At 47.8% G+C, this 6224-nt stretch overlaps 1 non-coding gene across 1 annotated transcript; it reads right to left on the bottom strand.

Annotated features, from left to right (window-relative positions):
• Positions 1-3900: 3900 nt before the first annotated feature.
• On the bottom strand, positions 3901-3973 carry TRNAL-CAA (transfer RNA leucine (anticodon CAA)). Its single transcript has one exon. It is a non-coding gene; the product is annotated as a tRNA-Leu (tRNA).
• Positions 3974-6224: the final 2251 nt, after the last annotated feature.

Here is a 6224-nt window from a genome sequence, read left to right as displayed (position 1 = left end):
ACATCGGCCGCTGTTCCCCCTGCTACTTGCTTGGGTATTTATGTTGTCTGTATACTAACCTTGAGAGTTCACCAGCGCCACCCTCAGCCATAGCGGCGGACGTAGAACGTCCTTTGTTACCGCCAGCGTCACGTAGAACGTGATCAAGAGCGAGGGCGAAAGCTGTGCTAGAACCCTCTCACGCTACCTATGGCTTCAAGACTGCCAGAACCGAGACCCCCGTAAGCTACAAGCAGATCAATTAAAGGGAAATGAGGGTGCTCGTTATAATACATGAAAGAAAGAAGCCAACAGTCGGCGAGGCCAAGGAAAGCGTTGGGGATGGTACTTTTATGTCTTTTTTTTTTAATGTTTGCTTAGATAATTACAGAAATTAGTAATGTAATCGGTTTAGGGGAAAGATAATTAAACACAGAGTAGAAGAAAAAACAACGTGCCGATGGTGGGATCCGAACCCAACACCTCCGAATATCGCGTCCGGTGCTCTTCCAACTGAGCTACATCGGCCGCTGTTCCCCCTGCTACTTGCTTGGGTATTTATGTTGTCTGTATACTAACCTTGAGAGTGTTCACCAGCGCCACCCTCAGCCATAGCGGCGGACGTAGAACGTCCTTTGTTACCGCCAGCGTCACGTAGAACGTGATCAAGAGCGAGGGCGAACTCTCTTACGCTACCTATGGCTTCAAGACTGCCAGAACCGAGACCCCCGTAAGCTACAAGCAGATCAATTAAAGGGAAATGAGGGTGCTCGTTATAATACATGAAAGAAAGAAGCCAACAGTCGGCGAGGCCAAGGAAAGCGTTGGGGATGGTACTTTTATGTCTTTTTTTTAATGTTTGCTTGGATAATCACAGAAATTAGTAATGTAATCGGTTTAGGGGAAAGATAATTAAACACAAAGTAGAAGAAAAAGCAACGTGCCGATGGTGGGATCCGAACCCACGACCTCCGAATATCGCGTCCGGTGCTCTTCCAACTGAGCTACATCGACCGCTGTTCCCCCTGCTACTTGCTTGGGTATTTATGTTGTCTGGATACTAACCTTGAGAGTGTTCACCAGCGCCACCCTCAGCCATAGCGGCGGACGTAGAACGTCTTTTGTTACCGCCAGCGTCACGTAGAACGTGATCAACAGCGAGGGCGAAAGCTGTGCTAGAACCCTCTTACGCTACCTATGGCTTCAAGACTGCCAGAACCGAGACCCCCGTAAGCTACAAGCAGATCAATTAAAGGGAAATGAGGGTGCTCGTTATAATACATGAAAGAAAGAAGCCAACAGTCGGCGAGGCCAAGGAAAGTGTTGGGGATGGTACTTTTATGTCTTTTTTTTTATTGTTTGCTTAGATAATCACAGAAATTAGTAATGTAATCGGTTTAGGGGAACGATAATTAAACACAAAGTAGAAGAAAAACCAACGTGCCGATGGTGGTATCCGAACCCACGACCTCCGAATATCGCGTCCGGTGCTCTTCCAACTGAGCTACATCGGCCGCTGTTCCCCCTGCTACTTGCTTGGGTATTTATGTTGTCTGTATACTAACCTTGAGAGTGTTCACCAGCGCCACCCTCAGCCATAGCGGCGGACGTAGAACGTCCTTTGTTACCGCCAGCGTCACGTAGAACGTGATCAAGAGCGAGGGCGAAAGCTGTGCTAGAACCCTCTTACGCTACCCATGGCTTCAAGACTGCCAGAACCGAGACCCCCGTAAGCTACAAGCAGATCAATTAAAGAGAAATGAGGGTGCTCGTTATAATACATGAAAGAAAGAAGCCAACAGTCGGCGAGGCCAAGGAAAGCGTTGGGGATGGTACTTTTATGTCTTTTTTTTTAATGTTTGCTTAGATAATCACAGAAATTAGTAATGTAATCGGTTTAGGGGAAAGATAATTAAACACAAAGTAGAAGAAAAAACAACGTGCCGATGGTGGGATCCGAACCCAACACCTCCGAATATCGCGTCCGGTGCTCTTCCAACTGAGCTACATCGGCCGCTGTTCCCCCTGCTACTTGCTTGGGTATTTATGTTGTCTGTATACTAACCTTGAGAGTGTTCACCAGCGCCACCCTCAGCCATAGCGGCGGACGTAAAACGTCCTTTGTTACCGCCAGCGTCACGTAGAACGTGATCAAGAGCGAGGGCGAAAGCTGTGCTAGAACCCTCTTACGCTACCTATGGCTTCAAGACTGCCAGAACCGAGACCCCCGTAAGCTACAAGCAGATCAATTAAAGGGAAATGAGGGTGCTCGTTATAATACATGAAAGAAAGAAGCCAACAGTCGGCGAGGCCAAGGAAAGCGTTGGGGATGGTACTTTTATGTCTTTTTTTAATGTTTGCTTGGATAATCACAGAAATTAGTAATGTAATCGGTTTAGGGGAAAGATAATTAAACACAAAGTAGAAGAAAAAACAACGTGCCGATGGTGGGATCCGAACCCACGACCTCCGAATATCGCGTCCGGTGCTCTTCCAACTGAGCTACATGGGCCGCTGTCCCCCTGCTACTTGCTTGGGTATTTATGTTGTCTGTATACTAACCTTGAGAGTGTTCACCAGCGCCACCCTCAGCCATAGCGGCGGACGTAGAACGTCCTTTGTTACCGCCAGCGTCACGTAGAACGTGATCAAGAGCGAGGGCGAAAGCTGTGCTAGAACCCTCTTACGCTACCTATGGCTTCAAGACTGCCAGAACCGAGACCCCCGTAAGCTACAAGCAGATCAATTAAAGGGAAATGAGGGTGCTCGTTATAATACATGAAAGAAAGAAGCCAACAGTCGGCGAGGCCAAGGAAAGCGTTGGGGATCGTACTTTTATGTCTTTTTTTTTAATGTTTGCTTAGATAATCACAGAAATTAGTAATGTAATCGGTTTAGTGGAAAGATAAAGTAGAAGAAAAAACAACGTGCCGATGGTGGGATCCGAACCCAACACCTCCGAATATCGCGTCCGGTGCTCTTCCAACTGCGCTACATCGGCCGCTGTTCCCCCTGCTACTTGCTTGGGTATTTATGTTGTCTGTATACTAACCTTGAGAGTGTTCACCAGCGCCACCCTCAGCCATAGCGGCGGACGTAGAACGTCCTTTGTTACCGGTCACGTAGAACGTGATCAAGAGCGAGGGCAAAAGCTGTGCTAGAACCCTCTTACGCTACCTATGGCTTCAAGACTGCCAGAACCGAGACCTCCGTAAGCTACAAGCAGATCAATTAAAGGGAAATGAGGGTGCTCGTTATAATACATGAAAGAAAGAAGCCAACAGTCGGCGAGGCCAAGGAAAGCGTTGGGGATGGTACTTTTATGTCTTTTTTTCAATGTTTGCTTAGATAATCACAGAAATTAGTAATGTAATCGGTTTAGGGGAACGATAATTAAACACAAAGTAGAAGAAAAAACAACGTGCCGATGGTGGGATCCGAACCCACGACCTCGGAATATCGCGTCCGGTGCTCTTCCAACTGAGCTACATCGGCCGCTGTTCCCCCTGCTACTTGCTTGGGTATTTATGTTGTCTGTATACTAACCTTGAGAGTGTTCACCAGCGCCACCCTCAGCCATAGCGGCGGACGTAGAACGTCCTTTGTTACCGCCAGCGTCACGTAGAACGTGATCAACAGCGAGGGCGAAAGCTGTGCTAGAACCCTCTTACGCTACCTATGGCTTCAAGACTGCCAGAACCGAGACCCCCGTAAGCTACAAGCAGATCAATTAAAGGGAAATGAGGGTGCTCGTTATAATACATGAAAGAAAGAAGCCAACAGTCGGCGAGGCCAGGGAAAGCGTTGGGGATGGTACTTCTATGTCTTTTTTTTAATGTTTGCTTAGATAATCACAGAAATTAGTAATGTAATCGGTTTAGGGGAACGATAATTAAACACAAAGTAGAAGAAAAACCAACGTGCCGATGGTGGGATCCGAACCCACGACCTCCGAATATTGCGTCCGGTGCTCTTCCAACTGAGCTACATCGGCCGCTGTTCCCCCTGCTACTTGCTTGGGTATTTATGTTGTCTGTATACTAACCTTGAGAGTGTTCACCAGCGCCACCCTCAGCCATAGCGGCGGACGTAGAACGTCCTTTGTTACCGCCAGCGTCACGTAGAACGTGATCAAGAGCGAGGGCGAAAGCTGTGCTAGAACCCTCTTACGCTACCTATGGCTTCAAGACTGCCAGAACCGAGACCCCCGTAAGCTACAAGCAGATCAATTAAAGAGAAATGAGGGTGCTCGTTATAATACATCAAAGAAAGAAGCCAACAGTCGGCGAGGCCAAGGAAAGCGTTGGTGATGGTACTTTTATGTCTTTTTTTTTAATGTTTGCTTAGATAATCACAGAAATTAGTAATGTAATCGGTTTAGGGGAACGATAATTAAACACAAAGTAGAAGAAAAAACAACGTGCCGATGGTGGGATCCGAACCCACGACCTCCGAATATCGCGTCCGGTGCTCTTCCAACTGAGCTACATCGGCCGCTGTTCCCCCTGCTACTTGCTTGGGTATTTATGTTGTCTGTATACTAACCTTGAGAGTGTTCACCAGCGCCACACTCAGCCATAGCGGCGGACTAAGAACGTCCTTTGTTACCGCCAGCGTCACGTAGAACGTGATCAAGAGCGAGGGCGAAAGCTGTGCTAGAACTCTCTTACGCTACCTATGGCTTCAAGACTGCCAGAACCGAGACCCCCGTAAGCTACAAGCAGATCAATTAAAGGGAAATGAGGGTGCTCGTTATAATACATGAAAGAAAGAAGCCAACAGTCGGCGAGGCCAAGGAAAGCGTTGGGGATGGTACTTTTATGTCTTTTTTTTAATGTTTGCTTGGATAATCACAGAAATTAGTAATGTAATCGGTTTAGGGGAAAGATAATTAAACACAAAGTAGAAGAAAAAGCAACGTGCCGATGGTGGGATCCGAACCCACGACCTCCGAATATCGCGTCCGGTGCTCTTCCAACTGAGCTACATCGACCGCTGTTCCCCCTGCTACTTGCTTGGGTATTTATGTTGTCTGGATACTAACCTTGAGAGTGTTCACCAGCGCCACCCTCAGCCATAGCGGCGGACGTAGAACGTCCTTTGTTACCGCCAGCGTCACGTAGAACGTGATCAACAGCGAGGGCGAAAGCTGTGCTAGAACCCTCTTACGCTACCTATGGCTTCAAGACTGCCAGAACCGAGACCCCCGTAAGCTACAAGCAGATCAATTAAAGGGAAATGAGGGTGCTCGTTATAATACATGAAAGAAAGAAGCCAACAGTCGGCGAGGCCAAGGAAAGCGTTGGGGATGGTACTTTTATGTCTTTTTTTTTAATGTTTGCTTAGATAATCACAGAAATTAGTAATGTAATCGGTTTAGGGGAACGATAATTAAACACAAAGTAGAAGAAAAACCAACGTGCCGATGGTGGGATCCGAACCCACGACCTCCGAATATCGCGTCCGGTGCTCTTCCAACTGAGCTACATCGGCCGCTGTTCCCCCTGCTACTTGCTTGGGTATTTATGTTGTCTGTATACTAACCTTGAGAGTGTTCACCAGCGCCACCCTCAGCCATAGCGGCGGACGTAGAACGTCCTTTGTTACCGCCAGCGTCACGTAGAACGTGATCAAGAGCGAGGGCGAAAGCTGTGCTAGAACCCTCTTACGCTACCTATGGCTTCAAGACTGCCAGAACCGAGACCCCCGTAAGCTACAAGCAGATCAATTAAAGAGAAATGAGGGTGCTCGTTATAATACATGAAAGGAAGAAGCCAACAGTCGGCGAGGCCAAGGAAAGCGTTGGTGATGGTACTTTTATGTCTTTTTTTAATGTTTGCTAAGAAAATCACAGAAACTAGTAATGTAATCGGTTTAGGGGAAAGATAATTAAACACAAAGTAGAAGAAAAAACAACGTGCCGATGGTGGGATCCGAACCCACGACCTCCGAATATCGCGTCCGGTGCTCTTCCAACTGAGCTACATCGGCCGCTGTTCCCCCTGCTGCTTGCTTGGGTATTTATGTTGTCTGTATACTAACCTTGAGAGTGTTCACCAGCGCCACCCTCAGCCATAGCGGCGGACGTAGAACGTCCTTTGTTACCGCCAGCGTCACGTAGAACGTGATCAAGAGCGAGGGCGAAAGCTGTGCTAGAACCCTCTAACGCTACCTATGGCTTCAAGACCGCCAGAACCGAGACCCCCGTAAGCTACAAGCAGATCAATTAAAGGGAAATGAGGGTG

This window comes from Amblyomma maculatum, unplaced genomic scaffold (genome assembly GCF_055883805.1).
Source record: "Amblyomma maculatum isolate TAMU_Amacu unplaced genomic scaffold, ASM5588380v1 scaffold_43, whole genome shotgun sequence".
NCBI lineage: Eukaryota > Metazoa > Arthropoda > Arachnida > Ixodida > Ixodidae > Amblyomma > Amblyomma maculatum.
Note: the sequence above shows the minus strand (reverse complement) of the source record. Positions and strands in the feature narration are given on the sequence as shown.